This window comes from Sminthopsis crassicaudata, chromosome 4 (genome assembly GCF_048593235.1).
Source record: "Sminthopsis crassicaudata isolate SCR6 chromosome 4, ASM4859323v1, whole genome shotgun sequence".
Classification (NCBI taxonomy): Eukaryota; Metazoa; Chordata; class Mammalia; order Dasyuromorphia; family Dasyuridae; genus Sminthopsis; species Sminthopsis crassicaudata.
This window is the reverse complement of record NC_133620.1, coordinates 138,306,428-138,325,959: the sequence shown is the minus strand read 5'-3', so window position 1 is coordinate 138,325,959 and position 19,532 is coordinate 138,306,428. Positions and strand designations below refer to the sequence as shown.

At 35.4% G+C, this 19,532-nt stretch overlaps 1 protein-coding gene and 1 pseudogene across 3 annotated transcripts in view; one reads left to right on the top strand and one right to left on the bottom strand.

Annotated features, from left to right (window-relative positions):
• Positions 1–19,532, bottom strand: part of IPCEF1 (interaction protein for cytohesin exchange factors 1) — a 190,297-nt gene that overhangs the window by 131,709 nt on the left and 39,056 nt on the right. Inside the window, exon 1 of one of the 3 annotated variants that reach the window (XM_074309478.1) lies at positions 5,140–5,158. The exons of the other annotated variants lie outside the window; for them this stretch is intronic. The gene's annotated coding sequence lies outside the window, so the exon portion shown is untranslated. Of the gene's footprint in view, positions 1–5,139; positions 5,159–19,532 lie in introns of those variants that run through there. 3 annotated transcript variants of the gene reach the window in all.
• Positions 12,582–17,176, top strand: LOC141540654 (general transcription factor IIH subunit 1-like; annotated as a pseudogene).

Genomic DNA, 19,532 nt, shown 5'->3' with positions numbered 1-19,532 from the left:
TCACATCTTCCCATCTTACCCACAAAAATCAGACAGACAAAACAAAACTATGCTGAAATCCAGCTATACTAAATCTAAGGAATTCCCCTTACTAATATATTAATCCTTTAAAAAGGGAATGAGGTTAGCCTGGCAGATGATGAAGTCATATTGGTTCTCAGTTATCATCATTTCAGCTTCTAAAATCCTAGTACTGTCTATCTCTTTAATAACGCATTCTAGAATTTTGTCAGAAATAGAAATCAAATTCACTGGCCTAGAGTTTGTGTTCTTTCTAAAAATGCAAATAAATAAACCTAAGTGGGACATTTACTTATCTCCAGGCTTGCAGAACTCTTCCTATATACCAAGAATTTTCAAAATGTTTTACAACTCTCCAACCTAATCAGCTAGATCATTCAGTTTCCAGAGGGTTAGGTTTCTAGAACTAATAACTTGAATTCATCAGAGGCAGCCAAGTTATCTCTTAACCTCTCCTGTGAGATAGTTGCTCTTATTATCTCTGGTTGGATTCAAACTCAGATCTTATGGACTCCAAATTTGCTACATTAGGTTAGCTATTGTGTCTCCTTCTTGCTTCTATGATACCTATGATATGATACCTAGCTACCTCCTGATACCTGTCTCCTTAAAAGATCATGACATCTTTTTGCATACAGCCTTAGTAATCTGACCTCCTATGATAATTTTTATATTGTTTGTTCATGAGTTTTCTGTAAATGTACATCAGTTTCTTCAGACAGTCTCCCCTTTACTTTCTCAGAGTAATATATTTTTAGAACTTCAAATTTTAGTTCAAACCTGCCTCAAGATGACTTCCTCTGTAGAATTTTATATCATTAGAATCTTGCCAACCCTTTTTATGAAATCTTTGAAATGCATCTCCACCCACCATTCCAGCCTATATATGAAACTATGTCCAGTTTTCCTCTTTTTTCATGAATTCTGTGATGAAATAGTCATTTTCTTCAAAACTGTCCTCATTTCAACCAATTTCTCTGTGCCAGTTCACTTCAATCCTATTAGTATCTCTGAAAAATCCTTCTAAATTTGTCTATTTTCACCTGCATTTTTACTTTGGATAAAACTTTCATTTAAATTTCATGTATGATCCATTCAATTTAAAATAAAAGGCATGGGGGCAGCTAGGTGGCGCAGTGGATAGAACACCAGCCTTGAATTCAAGAGGACCCGAGTTCTAATATGGTCTCAGACACTTAACACTTCCTAGCTGTGTGACCCTGGGCAAGTCACTTAACCCTAGCCTCAGGAAAAAATAAATAAAAATAAAATAAAATAAAATAAAATAAAATAAAATAAAAAGCATGAATAATTAGAAGATAAATGCCTAGTACATGACCATTTTCTGCATCTCATTTAAAATGTGTTTATACATGTACCATGTGTGTATTTATATATATGTACATATATCATGTTTATATAAGCCAAATATGACCCATAGAAAATGTGAGTTTTATGTATATGGGAAGTTAATTGAGTCTAATCATAAATGATTAGGTACCACCTAGGTACCTCCTATCTCCTATCAGACTTGAAATCTCAGAATTAATTTGAGATTTTTTTTCTATCACTCCCTTCACCTAATACATCCAAACCATCTCAAAATTCTGTACATTCTTCCTTCAATTTGTCTGTCAGATGTGAAACTTCCTTCATGAAGAAGGAGGGTGAAAAGAAAAGGCTGATATATGCTCATTTTCAAATTAAGAAAGAATAGGGGAACCGTTTCAAAGAATTCCTCTTTTGGACTGAAGATAAAAAAGAATCTAAAATTATACCAATAACCTTATTTTAAAAAATATAACAGCAATCATATTTCCTTCTTAAAACAAATATCCTTAAATATTCTTAAAACAAATAATCAAATTAACATTGGAGCTGGGACTCATGACAGAGCTATCCTTGGTGATGATAAAATGGTAAATCAACCAATCCCTAAACCTGTATAACTTCCAAATCCAATCTGATTGACTTTTGGGCTCCCTACCCTACAGGGCTATGCTGATGAATGATTAACAACTAGCTCCAAACTCCATTCCCACTCACCCTACCACACCCAAAAAAATATACCAATGTCATTTTTTTTTAATTTTGAATCTGATTTTTTTTTAGTATTTTCTCCAAAAATTAAATTTTGGCAAGAAATAAACAATAAATCAAAATCTGATGAGAAGAGGATTAAGGAAAAAAAGTACCCATATGCTTAAATGTCAAAACATTGATGATAATTCAGCAAAGAAGCCTAAGGAGCTCTCAAACAGGTACAAGAACCAGAAAAGAGAGAAGAAGGTGTATAGGATTAAAAGATAGCCAGCAGTGTAAAAAAGCTGAAGAATTGAGGAAGAGGACTTTCAAAGGACTATTCAATTTAATAACTAAGAGACTGGAGAGAGCTTTGGGGTCAAAAGCCAGATTTCTAGAGATTTGGAAAGAAGAGGTTGGTGAAAAAGGGAAGGCAATGAATATGAGAGAAGAAAGAACACTTGAAACTCTTAAGAGAAGAGAGTTTGAGGGCAAAAAAGAAGCAAGTAAAGGGTTTTTAAAGGATGACAAAGCTTGACATAAGAGGCAGCAAAAAGGGAGCAAGCAGATTGAATGACTGAAGATCAAAGGAAAAGAATTTATCATTTCTCAATAGGCCACAAGATGGCAATGTCTTAGATTATTTATCCTAAATTTCTGAGCCTGGTTTACTACTGTTCAACATGGTTCTGTTCTTTTACCCAAAAGTCTGTTGTAATATTCAATATACAGGTAAAACCAACCAAAAATTTGACCCTTGCTGGATGGTTAAAAAACTAACAATAATTCAAATTACCGACCAGAAAAGGGGAGCAGGAAAAGAGGATATACGGGGAAGCGACAGCTTTATGGTAGAATAGACATACCTTTAATTAGCCAAGATTTGCAAACTATATTAGGGGTAAGATTTGTTCTTATTGTTTTTCAGTTGTATGATTCTTTGTGATTCCTTTAGGGTTTTTTTTTTGTTTGTTTGTTTTGTTTTGTTTTTTTAGCAAAGATACTGGAGTGCTTTGCCATTTCCTTTTCCAGCTCATTTTTCAGATGAGAAAACTGAGGCAAACAGGATTAAAGTGACTTGGCCAGGGTCACACAGCTAGTTAAGTGTCTCAGGCCAGATTTGAACTTAGGAAAAGGAGTTTTCCTGGCCTGCGATCTAGCACTCTATCCATTGTTCCACATAGCTGCCACACAGGGGTAAGATAGTTATTGTTTTCTAAATTATATAGAGTCCATCTTAAGCAGGTACCTCAAGTGATAGGACTTTTCAAGTTTCAAAACAGCTCATACAAGTATTTTGTAAATAATCATATAGGCTATTTAATTTAAATTAAATGGAGGTCTGGACCTAAATTATGGAATATATGTATATGTGTGCATGGGTGTGCACACAGTGTAGTGCTTGTGGGTATGGTGGGCAGGTGTGCGTGCATATGTGCATGTGTATGTGAGTGTGTATATATATATATATATAATATATATATATATATATTATATATGTAAACAGAAAATGTGAATTTTGTTCTACATTTAGCCTTGAATATTCCATCCATACTAACAGAATCTGGAATCAGATTATGAAAAATACTGCATCTGTCGCTTACTACTTGTGTGAATTTCAACAAAAATAATTCACCATTCTTGGACTCTGTTTCCTTTTGTAAAATTAGAGAATTGGGCCCAGCTCTGGATCGATTATTCTATGGTCCAATCAGTATAGGGGGATTTAGGGGAAACAATTTAATGAAACTATAATTAACTATAATTAATAACCTATAATTATCATTGTCTTAATTTATGTGAAAGTAGAATTTTCCAAAGCAGTTTGACAATGCTAGAAAAATCATTTCTCTTAAGAGTTTCAAGGGTTCTTCCTTCTCTATGAAATTGACATACTATATTTCTAAAAAAAAGGTTTTACTTAGTAAATATATATTTCAGCATAGCCCTCCTTCCACTTATCACTGACTAAGGAGTCTCAATTAATAAGATAAGGCTTTATTTACTGGAAGAGCAAGTTAATACTAGTGTCACAATTAGTTGTGCTATATGTCAAAGAAGCATGTTTATGTCCTTACATAAACATGCATTCTACCACTGAACTTCTGAGAAGGCTATAGCTACTTCAAATCATTAATTCTATTTCTCTTTTCACTAAAAAAAGAAGACAACCTAGTATATTTGCTTCCTCTGTAGATTGTACAATGATTAAGAGCTAATCTGTTCAAGAAATATGTGAGATAAGCACTCCATTTCTGCAAGAGATAAAAACAAGAAAATATCTGCACCATAAGGATATTAACAAAATAGCCCTGCCCTCAAGAAATTTACAGTCTAATATGGCAAATAAATCTACATACATAAAGGTAAATACAAAACACAAATATGGCATATACAATGTAACCTTGAGGGGGAAAGTAGTAGCAGCTTAAAGGAAGGAGATAAATAGGGTGATCACTAAAGATCTCATGCAAAAGGAGAGGCTCTAGATGAATTTTGAAGAAAACTAGCAGATTTACCTATGCTTCTTCTTTCAGAAGTAAATTGTGAGTGTCTGTATCAATTGGGGGATTAAGGAAAAGATTCTAATTTCATCTCTGGCACAAACTTGCTTTGTGACTTTGGGTTTTTTTAACTCAGAAATACAGACAATAAAGAGTTTTGTTATAAGGTCCAAAAAAAGTTAATGAAGCACACTTAAAAGAAGAAAGTCCAATGCTAATCCCAGGCAACATTATTACCACTATTATTATCATTAGCACAATATAATGCAAAGAATGCTGGATTTGGTATCTGAGGAAGTGGATTTAAATTCTTTAGTAGGAAGAGGACCCCCAAGCAAGATACTTAGATGCTCTGGATTTCAGCTTCTCTATATATAAAAAAGAAAGGATTTTAGTTGGCCTCTATGGTATTCTTCTTGCTCTAAATCTATGACTGTTCTTCCATTATTCAAAAATGCACAATTTTATGATCTAAGTACTCATTCTACTTATAAGTATAGCCACTATTTCCTACCTCACCCTCTGTTTCCCCAAGCCCTCCAAAGATAGTTGGATAGTAACTTTAGTTACTATGGCTGAGAAAAATAATTACCTAGTTAGTATCCAACCTTCCAGAGGTGAGCAACTCCAAACATAGTTAAGACTCTCCCTGCCCCAGTTTGACTGTGCCTAGTACAAAAGGCTCTTAATCAATGCCTAATGAATTCAGCTGAATTTGTCCTCAGGCTAAAGACATAAAAGAAATCATTAAGCCCATACCTGAAATTTCTTTTGAGTTGATTAGAATTGCCAAATGGTCATGTCATGGTCTTTTGAAACCTAGTGTTACGTCCATGCAATAATGAAGAAAAAAGTAGGAAGTTTATGAAAGATTTTGTTGTCGCTGCTGTTACAAATGAGAGTTAAAATAATATACTAAGCATAGTATACAGAGAGCAATATGTTTTTTCAGAGAACAATGATAAGAAAAACTATATTAGTTTAATACTTTAAAGTATATGAAGCATTTTACATTTGTTAACTCATTTGATCCTCTCAACAACCCTGTGAGTTAGATGTCATTAGCCCCATTTTGTGGATAAAGAAACTAAGGCTAGTAGAGTTTGCATTAAATTGCCCAAGATCATCTAGCTGCTAAGTGCCTTAGGCAGGATCCAAATTCAGGCTTTAAATAAGCAAGTTATTCATGCCCACATGAATAAATGGATAAATTAACAAATAAGTAAAAGAATGAAGTAGATAGAATGATTGAGCCCATGAGGATTATAGAAAGATAATTAAGTTTATTATTAAGTTCTGAAAGTTTATTAAGTTCTGAAAGAACTTAGTAAAGGGCATCGAGGTAGCAATTAGATTGCTACTCTGGAGTCAGGAAGATTCACCTTCCTGAGTTCAAATCCAGCCTCCAATACTTACTGTGTGAATTTGGACAAGTCATTTAATCCTGTTTGCCTCAGTTTCCTCAGATGTAAAATGAAATGGAAAAAGAAATGGTAACTCACTCTAATATCTTTGCCAAGAAAACCCCAAGATTCATAAAAAATAAGACAGGGCTGAAACAACTGAACAAATCTCTATGGCCATATATTGACATAGAAAACTACTAATTAACATCATAAGCATTGTATTGCTTTTTTACTTATTTTATCAAACATTTCCCTGTTTTATTTTAATCTGATTCAGTTCTCCCTACTCAGAAATTTTGTGAAACTTTTGTCACCATACGAAGTCCATATCTATGATATATGGCATACAAAATTAAGAAATATAACTACATATAAAGTAGTTAGGGAAGAAGTACACTAACATTGAAGAAGACTTCAAGCAGAAGGTGATGCTTGAATAACATCTTATAGGAAGATGCTATTTTTTAGTATAAAAAAAGAATCTTATAAAGCAGAGGTAAAAGGTATTAGCATGGGGGCACAGAATTAGAATGACTCATATGAAAAGCACAGATCTGCCTGAATCATAGAAAGCAAAGGGAGGCCTTAATGACAATGAGGCTAGAAAGATGTGTGGAATCACATTGTCAAGGTTTAAAAGCTAAATAGAGGAATTTTTATTGCAACCTAGAGTTGATAGAAAACCATTGATGTACACTGAGTAGAGGAATCATATGGTCAGATTGGCACTTAAGAAAGATTATTTTAACAGCAGTGTGTAGAATGGACAGGAATAGGGAGGGACTTGAAAACTTGAAGCCCTCTAGGAGCTGATAATCTAATAAGGGAGACAACAAGCAAAAAAATTATAAGGTTATATACATATATATATATACTTATATGCAGATATATATGGCAAGCTATACAAGATAAGTAACAAATATTAGAGAGAGGAAAGGTACTAGAATTAAGAGGGATTAGGCAAGCCTTCCTATAGAAGGTGAGATCTTAATTGGGACTCAAAAGAAGACAGGAAAGTCAGTAGGTATAGAGGCATGGGGTCATTTCAGGTAATGGCCAGAATTGAGAAAGGTATTTTGCATATGTTTCTAGAGGCAATAGGGAGCCCTTGAGTGGTAGGATGAGGAGGAAGTGAAGTGAGAGGACCTATGCTTTAAGAAAATCCTTTTAGGAGTATAATCTAAGAGATTAGACCACAGTTGGTTAACACTTGAGGCAGACAGACCTACCAGCTGAGTATTAATAGTCCAAGTGTGAAGTGATGAGAGCCTGCACTAGAGTGATGACAGTGTCAGAAGAAAAAAAAGGGGCATATTTAAGAGATGTTGCACAGGTGAATTTGATAGGCTTTGGCAATAGATTAGATAGAAGAGCAGAATGGCTCCTTAATTGAGTCTGAGGGACTAGGAGGATGTTATAAAAAGGTAGGAAGGGGGAACATTAGAGGAGGGAAAGATAATGAGTTCCACTTTGGACATATTGAGTTTAAGATATCTACCAGATATCTAATTCTAGAAAGCCATTGGAGATATGAGATTGGAGATAAGCAATAAAAACTTATCTAATGAAAATTTATGAAGTACTACATCTTCATGTTATCATTTTAGTTGCTAAAAATACAAAGATAAAATAAAAGTCCTTCTCTTGTCTTCTGGGAGCTTATAGTCTACCAAGAGATATAATATTCAAAGGAGAGAATATGAAAAAAACTTATTCAGATTTCAGATAGTATTAACTTAGACACTACAATTCTCTATTTGTTTTATTTTGCTTCATTTTTGCCACAAGGAATAATGCATGCTCATGTAAATGAAAGTGTAAATTACATAATATTCAAATCATACCTAGCCCAGGATTCATGATTTAAAACATCTTTTGAGGATCCCTCATGAATTAACATGTAATTTGAAGAGAGACAAAATATTAACAAATGACATTAAAAGACATATTGCTAGTGTCACATACTTGGAATGAAGTTGAGAAAATGAAGTTTTAACTTCTTTTAAACTTGGAGAGATGACAGAAGTAAACCAAGAATAATCCTAATCTCTTACACCAAATGGCAGAAATCAGTGATGAGTTGCTGAGCCAAAAAATGGTTCAGTAGGCAATGCCAGGTGGCAGGCTCTGTGGAAATTTAAAGGAATGCACCATCAGGGAAAGGTTCACATCTTTAAATGAAACCCTTTCTTATACTCCCTCTCCTGTATTTTCACATTATCTCAATCCCAACTCCATAATATCCTGGTGAAACTGGAAATGTGGAGCTGAAGGATTCCTACTGCAAAGATCAAACCAAGCTACCAGGGATGCATCAGTCTCCAATAAAAAGAATGGAGATCCAGATGTGGGGGGGGGAAAATCCCTTTTTCTATAAGGGTTTTGAGAGGAATTTTTACTAGGAGGCCAATGAAGAAGAAATCATAAAAAGAGGAATCTGTGAGTTTACAGGGAGTTTGTATTTTTTTTTCACTGAAACGTAAAGACAGCCAAATAGCTTGGTTACCTTAATGTTTAAGGTTCTATAGCCTCTAATAATTCCTTTCCCTGACTTCCTTTGATTTTCACTCAACTAATCAATCAGCATTTAATTATTTAGCACCTTCTATGTGCCAGACATTGTGCTAAACACTGGAGATAACAAAAACAGACCTTGTTCTCCAGGAGCTTACAATCTAAAGGGGAGACAACATGCAAGAAACTATGTCAAAAACAAGCTATTTGGGGGGCAGCTAGGTGGTGCAATGGATAGAGCACCAGCCCTGAAGTCAGGAGGACCTGAGTTCAAAGCTGGTCTCAGACACTTAACACTTCCTAGCTGTGTGACCCTGGGCAAGTCACTTAATCCCAATTGCCTGGGGGAGGAGGGAAGTTATTTTCAGGATGAAAAGGAAATAATTAAAAGAGGGAAAAATTTAAATCAAGAGGGCTTGGGGAAGGCTTCCCATAGAAAATAAAATTGTAGTTAGGACTTAAGAGAAGCCAGGAAAGTTAGCAACTGGAATGGAGGAGGGAAAGTGTATATATAAATATATACATACACATATACATATAACTCTGTGTGTGTGTGTATGTGTGTGTATCCCAAGCTGAAAGATGGAATGTTTTATTCTCAAAATAGCCAGGAAACCACTGTCACTGGATTGAAGAATATGTTAAGGAATAAGATGTCAGAAGAATTGAAGATAGGAAGAAACTATAAAAATTTATTATTATGGATTGTTTTTTCCTTTTCTTTTTCCCCAGTGGGGAAGGGTAAGTTTAGTAAGGAGAGAGAGAAAATTTAATATAAAAAAATAAATAAAATGAAGGGGCTAGACAGGATGATTGCTAAAGCCCTTCTAGGAAATCCTATAAGCACATTTATGATCCCACAGTGATGCCCTGTGTATATAACTGCAAGAGTAATATGTTCAAATCTCAAAACACATAGCTGACCAAATCATTCATATAAAAGTTTTTTTAAGCTCAGATTGGTATATACCAAGTGTCCAGATTACACTTGAGAAAAGTCTATTAAAATTCTCTTTAATCCTTCCCACCCAAGTTTGCTGCTATTTATAAACCTCTCTGAGCCTTTTCATTTGGCTGTACTTATCTGGACACATAAGCCATGCATGGTAAATTTCAAACCTATCATTTGTGGCTTCCTGCCTCCAAGATTGCCTTGGAGTGGTTCTCACGTGACCATTCCTCTAGTTAAATATTTACACACATATGGGGTACACAGGCAAGAACTCAAGATATTTCTCATGACTTAACAGCATCTGCATGTGTTTCTCATCATGACGGCATGTCAAAAACATTTGTCTACTAAGCACTTTTTAAAGGTATTTGACTAAAACATCATTTCCTCACTACATTGTTAGGTATTACAGAGAAAAAAATAGAAGTGAAATTGGCCTCTTCCCATGGCCTTTCTTTTCCCTTTCCTCCCCCCCGTCTCAGAATCCTCTCTTGCCCTCAGTCATCTTTCCCCAGACTTTAGCAAGGGTCATTTCTTGTGCATTGCTTTATTTTTTTATAAGTGTTTGAAAAGTTCATAATTAAAGTGAGATATCAAGAGAAGAGGAAAAAAATCCTAGTTAAATAAAAAAGGCTCCAAGAGCAACAACTGACTTCTGGTATGCAACTCCAAGATTACTGTGATTATGACTGAGCAAAGTCCCTTCTGGTAGAAAAGTGCCTGAACTCTGTCTCATGCCTCTATGGACCTCAGGAATGACCTAGTCCTGTTAAAGGCAAAATAATTCTTGGTTCACAGGGAATAATCATTCTTAGTGCCCTCAGATTTGGAAACCAGGCACAAACATTCTTTTTAATCCTCTCCACTTCCTGTTTAAAGAGGTCAATCATATTTTAAACAAGCATATTATTTACAAAGAGATAATAAAGCACACTACAGTCATTTGACACTTTCTTTCCCTAACCACTATTTTAAAAACTGAACTGAACCTGTCAGATTTTCAGTTTGTTCCTTGGGGAATCCTTTTGGTGATCTGGATTTCTCATCACATTTTGCTCTCCTCTTACCTACCCCTTTTTTGAGCCTTAATAATAAAGGAGAAGAAAGAAAATAATCAATAGTAAATGAGTAAGGTAATTTGACTGTTTTAAAATTAATAGAGAACCTCCAACTCAGATCTGGACCTTGCTAATGTTCTCTCACCTCCTTAACCTGCCTGGGGCTGGGAAACTGGGTCTGGAGACACTTGAAGCTTGAACATATAGTAGAGTGCTATAGTCTGGGCTGTATAGGCAGGTGGGAGGTCTGGAAACCAAAAGTGTCATAGCAGCCATGTCCCTCCCAACTTCTCCTCATTACTTCGGATCACTTGCCTGCATACTCCCAGCCAACTTTACAAGGGGAAGTGAAGGGGAAGTGGTTCATTGCTCATACAAAAGCTAATTGATATTCTCCATATAATATGGCAAGAGGAAGTTATGCTCCAGAAGTTCAAGGATGTCTCCATTGTCCATCTCTATAAAGGAAAAAGGAATGGATTGTCCTGTGATAATCTCACAGGAGAGTCTCTCTGTCTTAGTCACTGCTGGGAAGATTCTTGCTAGAGTCCTCCTTACTAGACTGATCCTTCACCTGGATAAAGATCATCCACTTTAAAGCCAGTGTGATTTCAAAAGGGACCAAGGAACAGTCAATTTGGCATTTACTGCCTGACAACTCCAGAAAAAATTGCAGGAGCAGAAATCTATAGACAATTTTCATTTATCTGACCAAGGTCTTTGATATTATCAGTTGTGAAGACTTGTAGAAAATTATGTCAAAATTCAGTTGCCCAGAGAAGTTCATCAGTTTCATCATGGTATGCTTGCTCACTGGACAATGGGCAGTGCTCTCAAGTTTTCTCAGTCACCAATGGGGTGAAATAAGATTGTGTGCTTGCTCCCATGCTTTTTAGCATGATGTTTTCAATCATGTTGACAAATGCTTTCAATGAGGACAAACATGGAATCAAAGTCAACTACAGCACTGATGATAAATTCTTCAATCTAAAAAGGTTGCAAGCCAAAACTTAAGTGGAGTGTTGGTGCAGGATTTTTTGTTTGCAGATAATCTCATACTCAATGCAGTCTTCAACACTGAGATGCAACAAATTATGGATCAATTCTCTGCTGCTTTGTGCTAGTTTTGGCCTAATAATTAATAACAAGAAAACAGAGGTCCTCCATCAGCCAGCACTATACCATCTATATATGGAACCATCAGTTACAGCAAAAGGAATTTTTTTACTTTGGCAGTATACTTTCCAAGCATATACACATTAATAATGAAATTGACGTGTACATTGATTATCTAGCTCAATGTTTGGGAGACTCTGAAGTAAAGTGTGGGAGAGCAGAGTTATTAGACTGACTACCAAACTGATGGTCTACAAAGCCATTGTGCTGACCTCATTGTTGTATGCCTGTGAAATCTGGATGATATACCAGTGCCATTCCAGGAAACTGAATTGCTTCCATTTGAATAGTCTTGGGAAGATTCTGAAGATTACCTGGCAGGATAAGATACTAGACAATGAGGTCCTTTCATGAACTAAACTATCAAGCATTCCAACTCTACTGCAGAGAGCACAACTCCATCAGGCTGGCCACTTTGTTCCAATGCTAAATGAATGCTTGCCTTAAAAAAAAAAAAAAAAAGAACTCACAAGAGCAAGCTCTCACAAGGTGGTCAGAAAAAGTGATACAAGGACACTCTCAAGGTATCCCTAGATATGAAAGACACTGACACAGTCATGGTGCTATGCTCTATAAGCAAAGTAGAATTGAATTAACCCAGAAGAAACATGATATGCACAAAGTTAGAGAAACCTTCTCAAATGTTCACATACATTATTTGTATCCAACTTGTGGAAGAGTATTTCTAGCTCACATTGATCCAATCAGCCACAGTCAGACACCATAACTCAACTTTAATATAGTGATGTCATTTTAGTCCTCTCCAAGAACAAAGGATAATAACCAATTGTGGCAGGTGAGACTCCCAAACCACAGAGGCAATGTCAGAGTCAGCTGGCTCTTAGGCTCATCCACGCAGCACCAGTGAAAATAGGAATGGAAAGAAGCTCGCTCTAGCTGGGGCTCCTGCATGCACCATCCAGTCAGCATGGCAACTTCCTCAGAAGTTTTACTGATTACAGACAAGTAGTAAAAGAAGCAAGAAGCGCTCCATATTTCATGGCAGAAAGGTTAGTGTGGCCATCTGCAAAGCCATATGCATATGGACATTAAATGCCAGAAAATCAGTCCTATTTTCCTATAAGGAAAAACTTAAAATACAGCTTCAGTTGATCATTCAAGAGATACAATCAACTTCCATTTTTCCAATGAAAGCAGAGTTGTAAAGGAGAGAGAGGCTGTGAAAGACCTTCTTTCACAGTTACTGCCCAAATTCAAGAGGAAAGCCAAAAGAACTGAAAGAGAAAAACAATGCTACAAGATGATCCTGTTTTGTTTCAGCTTTATAAAGATCTTGTTGTAAATCAGGTAGTCAGTGCTGAGGAATTCTGAATCAATCATTTAAGCACGAATACTGTAGATAGCCCTGCAGCATCCAATCCCAAGCAGGATGTGGGCATTTCTGTAACATTTCTAACTGATGCCCACTCCCAAACAGATGGCTACAATAGCCTAAGACATAACTTAACTTCTGAAATCATTGAGTCCATATTTAGGAACTAATCAGCAGTAAAAATGAAATATGTAGAAAGCATTTCACATAACATGATAGAAAAAGAGTTCTAGACATGATTTTTTTAAAAATCTCATTATTTTCAAAAGGATCAACTTAACACAGAGGCAAAAGATCTCTTTGGAAAATATGCCTAAATGGATGGGGAAGATTTAAAAACAATTATATCATTAGGACAGTACTGGAGAATAAATCATTAAATGAGAGCTATGAGATTTCAAAATCCATTAAGAAAAATAACAATGCCCATATCCGCAAAAGAATTAACTGTGATTGTGCTATGGGCTTGGAAGCAAGTCTCAGGAAACATGAAGCACAAAACTATCACAACACTGAAAACAGAAGCACAGATGGAAATTCTTCAGATTTAGAAAAAAAAAGAACATTTTAGCCACTACCTAAAGGAGAGAAGTTTTAGAAATCCATTAAATATGAGACTTGGGGGCAAATGACAGCATAAAAACAATTGCACTAAGCTTAAAGAAGTAAGACAGGTATTATCATGGCCCAACTCCAATTCAGTCCCTCCAATATGCAATGAATCAGGAATCAATTCTTTTCAGAGTATTAAGCAAGAAAGAAATGAAGCCAATATGGCAGGATAAAGGCAGGAATTTGCCCAACCTCTCCCTCCAAACTGCTCCAAGTTCCTTTTTTTAAAAAATGACTCTAGATAAATTTTAGAGCATCTAAACACCCAAAATGATAGAGTGAAACATTTTCCAGCTCAAGATAACTTAGAAGCTTAGCATAAAAGCTCAGTAACACCAGGGTGCCAATCCAGTGTACAGTCCTGGTGCAGGGCACTCCAATGCAGCCCAACCAAACCCCAGATGAATCAGCTGCAGCACTGGTGGCTTCCAGACCTTTCAGCCCAGAGATTCCAAAGGAACCTCGAAGGTCAGCAGAAAAAGTCTGTGGAACTAGAGTGGGAGCCCAGAGTACAATCGTAGTGCAGGCAGGTTTTGGCCACTGCACAAGCCCAGATCCAAGTGTCAGTGAGGCAGGATCTCTGAATCAGCATCTGTGCTGGAGACTTCTGGACCTCTCACCTATAGATAACAGGGAGGATTAGAAGGTCATTGGAGAGAGACTGTGGCAAGGAAGTGGGAGTCAGGTATGCAGTCTCAATGCATACCCATCAGCAGCCCCAGTCGCAGACAGCATACTAGATCTTATAGCTACAGTGGGACAGGGACAAACCTAACAACTCCAAGGCAGAAAAGATTGCTTGTGGTCAGATTCTTAGAAGGATTTTTGAAAACAACTGCATAAAACCTCTGAAGTTTGGGACAATGCATCTTCCATCCTGGAAACAAAGCTCTATTTAACTAAGAGTAACTGGCTAGGGAAAAGAGCAGAAAACAAAAGAAGTTTCTGACCATTGAAAATTATTGTGGTGACAAAGAAGATCAAAACACATGCAGAAAATGTTAACAAAATCAAAGCTCCTATATCCAAAGCCTCCAAGAAAATTAAGAATTGAGCTCAGGACATGGAAGAGCTCAAAAGGGACTCTGGAAAATCAAGTAAAAGAGGTAGAGGAAAAAATAGGGAAAGAATTGATAGGTGTAAAAGGAAATACAACAAGTTAATGAAGAGAAGAATACTTAAAAAACAAAATTGACCAATTGGGAAAGGAAACATAAAAATTCACTGAGGAAAATAATTCCTTTAAAAATAGAATTGAGCAAGTGGAAGCTAATGACTTTATGAAAAAAATCAAGATACAATAAAGAAAAAAAAAAAGAAAAATAGGGAAAATGTGAAATATTTCACTGGAAAAACAACTGACCTAGAAAATCAATTCAAGTGATATAATTTTAAAATTATTGATCTAACTAAAAGTCATGATAAAAAAAAAGAGCCTGGACGTCATTTTTCAAGAAATTAAAAAGGAAAAATGTCCTGATATTATAGAACCAAAAGGTAAAAAAATAGAAATTGATAGAATTCACCAAACACTTTTGAAAGAGATTCCAAAATCAAATCTCTCAGGAATATTATAGCCAAATTCTGGGACTCTCAAGTCAAGGAGAAAATATTGCAAGCATCCAGAAAGAAAATTCAGACTATAATGGAGCTACAGTCAGGATAATACAAGATTTATCAGCTTCTACATTAAAAGACCAGAGAGCTTGGAATATGATATTCAGAGAATAATAGAGCTAGGATTGCAACCAAGAATCACCCACCTAGCAAAACTGAGTATAATCCTTCAGAAGAAAAGGTTGTCATTCAATGAAACAGAAGATTTTCAAGCATTCATGAGGAAAAACCTAGATCTGAATGGAAAATTTGATTTTCAAATATAGGAATCTAGAAAAGCATAAGGAGGTAATCAGGAAAATGATATAAGGAACTTAATAAAGATTATTTGTTTACATTCCTACAAGAAATGATGATACCAGTAACTCATTAGAACTTTCTCATTATTATGGCACTTAGAAGGAGTATTTATAGACAGAGAGTGCAGGTGTGAGTTGAATATGAAGGGATAATATCTTTTTTTTTTAATGATGAAATTAAGAGATGAGAGAGGAATGAACTAAGAGAAAAGGAAAGGGAGAATGAAATGATACAAATTATTTACTAGAAAAAAGAGACAAGAAAATAGTGGAGGGTAAGAGGGAGAGGAGAGGAGTAGTGAGTGAAACTTACTCTCATCAGAATTGGCTCAAATAGGAAATAATATACATATTCAATAAGGGTATAGAAATTATCTTAATCTGAGGGAAAATATAAGGGGGACTGTATATGGAAAGGGAGGGAAGGTGATAAAAGAGAGGGCATATTGGGGGAGGGAGTGCTCAATAGAACACTTTTGAGGGGGGACAGGATGAAAGCAGAGAGAATAAATGGGGGAAATACAATTAGTGATAGTAATTGTACAAAAATTTTGAAACAAGTTTCTCTGATGGAATATTATTATTCTCTAGGAAATGATGAGGATGCTCTCAGAAAAAAAAAAAAAAACCTGGAAAGTTCTCCAAGAACAAAGTGAAATATACTGAATACAAAGTAATAGCAGTGTTCTGGGATGATTAGCTGTAAATGACTCTTATTCTCAGTAATACAATCATCCACAATTCCTCCTAAGGACTTATCATGAAAAATCCTTTCCATACCCAGAGAAGGAACTGATTGTCTCTGAATACAGACCAAAACATTCTCTATTTCTCTATCTCTCTCTTTATTTTTAACTTAATTTTTCTTGAAGATTCCATTTTCATTAGGATGAGAGAGCTATGTTTTCTTTCACAATTTGACTTTTATGGAAACGTTTTGCATAACTTCTCATATGGTTTCTTAATTGTGGGTGGGAATAAGAAAGAGAACCTAACACTCAAAAATCTTAAAAATAAATGTATAAAAAATGTTTTGAATGTAATGGGACAAAATATTAAATAAACAAATTTAAATTTTAAAAAATTTTAAGAATATTAGGAAAGAAATGGAAATTTGCAATAACATTAGAAAGAACCAGACTCAGTTTGGTATGCAAATAGTACCATCACAGCCTTATCCTCTGAAGTAGCACTTTTGCAGAGAGGACCACAACAAGCTATAAATTAGATTGTGCCAAATGTCATTTAATCAGCTCTCAAACATTTGTATGTGACCATAGGGGAGCTACCGAGGCAGTTTCCAGTTAACACACCACTTCCTTTAAAAAATTTTTTTAAATTTTTAAAATGATGATAAAGAGTAATTTGGACTGATTCCAAGCTACTAAGTTCTTCCCATTTCCAAAAGAAAAAAATTCAGTAACCATATTTAAACACAAATTTGCTAAGTCACACAGAAGAGATGCTATAGATAGCCTAAATAAATTCCATATATGGTAGTCCCAGTGCCTACTGAAGAAGATAAAATCTCAGATGCTGATGTTTTCAATCCTTGGGATGCTCCCTGCAACAGTTGTGAGAACACATCTGAGCAACTCAAGTATCACCCAGAAAGGTGATCACATATATATTACATCTAGATTTGGGAGCCAACACTACTGAACTTGCACATTCTGAAGTAAGAGGAGCTGTGATTAAACTTGAAAACTGGGAGGCAAATTAAGATAGAATCAAAACAGGCTGATTTACGTTACACACACACATGCACACACACACACACAGAGACATACACACATATATGTATATACATATACAAATATATTGTCAAAATATAGTGTTTACTGCAGTTACCCAAGAACTGCTTCTGATTTGCATTGAGTTGCTTTCAGAATTAAAAAGTGACTTTTAAAGAATGAACTGATAAAATCTTAATTTTATTTTGTTTAACTTTTTTTTTAAACATATGGCACAGGATAGAAATGTTGTTTTGGGGGGGGAGGGTTTTCTCCATTGGATCCTCACATTTTACTGGATTCTGTTTGTACTTTATTGAAACAGGTTGAAAAAGGATTTCAAATAAAGCAGAGAGAAACTGTTGCTCTAACCATAAGGGGGCAGTTGTGGTCAGAGGTATCTTATGCTCTGTGTTTCCTACAGAAATGAAAAGCAATAGAATTGTACTGAGTACTTAGTGTGTGGTTTGGGGTCCTCAAATGACACAAGAGAAATAATTTTGCCAAAATTCTTGAGAGTTTAGTAGGTACTTAATAAATGTTTACTGAATTGAACTAAATTGAACATAAAACCTATACTTCTCTATCATCTAGATTTTGGCCATTCATTTAATCACATAAATTCACAACATCCTTACCAAAAAAAAAAAAAAAATTCAGCTCTAAAACTGTTACCATCTTTGTTAAAAGCAAAGAAACGGATAACACAAAGTGATTTGGTGATTTCTTTTCCAAGATGATCAAATTATAAATTAGCTAATCATTAAGAAAATTTTAAACACCAATTATAATCTCACAACCTATCCTGTCTGAAGCACATATCTCTGTGACCACAAGCAAGTATAACTTCTTTGAGCCTTAGTTTCCCTTATCTGTAAAATGAAAAGATTGGATTGTATTCCCTCTCAAGTTTTCCAGATCTATAATCTACTGAAACTCATATTTGAATGAAACACTAAATAATGGTGCCTCCCTTGTACTTTATATGACGATATTCACCATGAACTGCCCTTGTAACCTTTTCCTTCCTCTGCTCAATGGAAAGACTAGATGCTTTTTTTGGTATCTACATACATCAGCTTCTACCACTATTGCACTGGGTATACTGGATTCTTAAGAGAGGGTTTAAAAAAAAAATATGTGAATGGAAAATCAAGGTAAGCAGAGCATACCACATCCAATACCACCAAAGGAGGAAATGACAGAACGCTTTTTAGAGTGTCAGCTGTCAGGTATATGCTGTGTCTTTTAAGCTTTGTTTATCAGGTTTCTCAGCTCGATTTATATTCTAACTTTCTCACTTTTCTTTATCATTGTCAGCAAGGTCTCAATTCCAATAGACTTGGGATGAAAAATGCCATACACATACAGAAAGAAAACTATGAAGACAAATGTGGATCAAAGCATAGTATTTTACCTTTTTGTTTGTTTACTTGCTTTTCCTTTCTTGTGGTTTTTCCCTTTTGATCTGATTTTTCATGTTCAGCATTACAAATATGGAAATATGTTTAAAAGGACTGTACATATTAAATCTATATCAAATTGCTTGCTCTCTTGGGGAAGGGAGAGGTAAGAGAGGAAGGGAGAAAAATTTAGATCACAAAGTCTTACAAACATTAATTTGATGGTCAAAGGATATGAACAAATAATTTTCAGGTGAAATTAAAACCATTTAAGTCACATAAAAATACTCTAAATTACTATTGATCAGAGAAATATAAATTAAGACAATGCTGAGGTACCACTACACACCTCTCAGATTGGCTAAGATGACAGAAAAAGATAATGATGAATGTTGTGGAGAGAGATGTGGGAAAACTGGGATACTAATACATTGTTGGTGAAGTTCTAAACTGATCCAACCATTCTGGAGAGCAATAAGGAACTATGCCTAAAAGGCTATCAAACTGTGCATACCTTTTGATCCTGCAGTGTGTCTACTAGTTATGTATCCCAAAGAGATCTTAAAGGAGGGAAAAAGACCCACGTGTGCAAGAATGTTTGTAGCAGCTCTTTTTGTAGTAGCAAGGAACTAGAGGCTGAATGAATGCCCATCAGTTGGGGAATGGCTGAATAAGTCATGGTATATGAATGTTATGGAATATTGTTGTTCTATAAGAAATGATCAGCAGGATGATTTCAGAAAGTCCTGGAGAGACTTACATGAATTGCTGCTGAGTGAAGTGAATAGAAACAGGAGAACATTATACACAACAACAATAATATTATGTGATGAACAACAGGGATGGGCATAGTTCTTTTCAACAGTGAGATAATTCATGGCA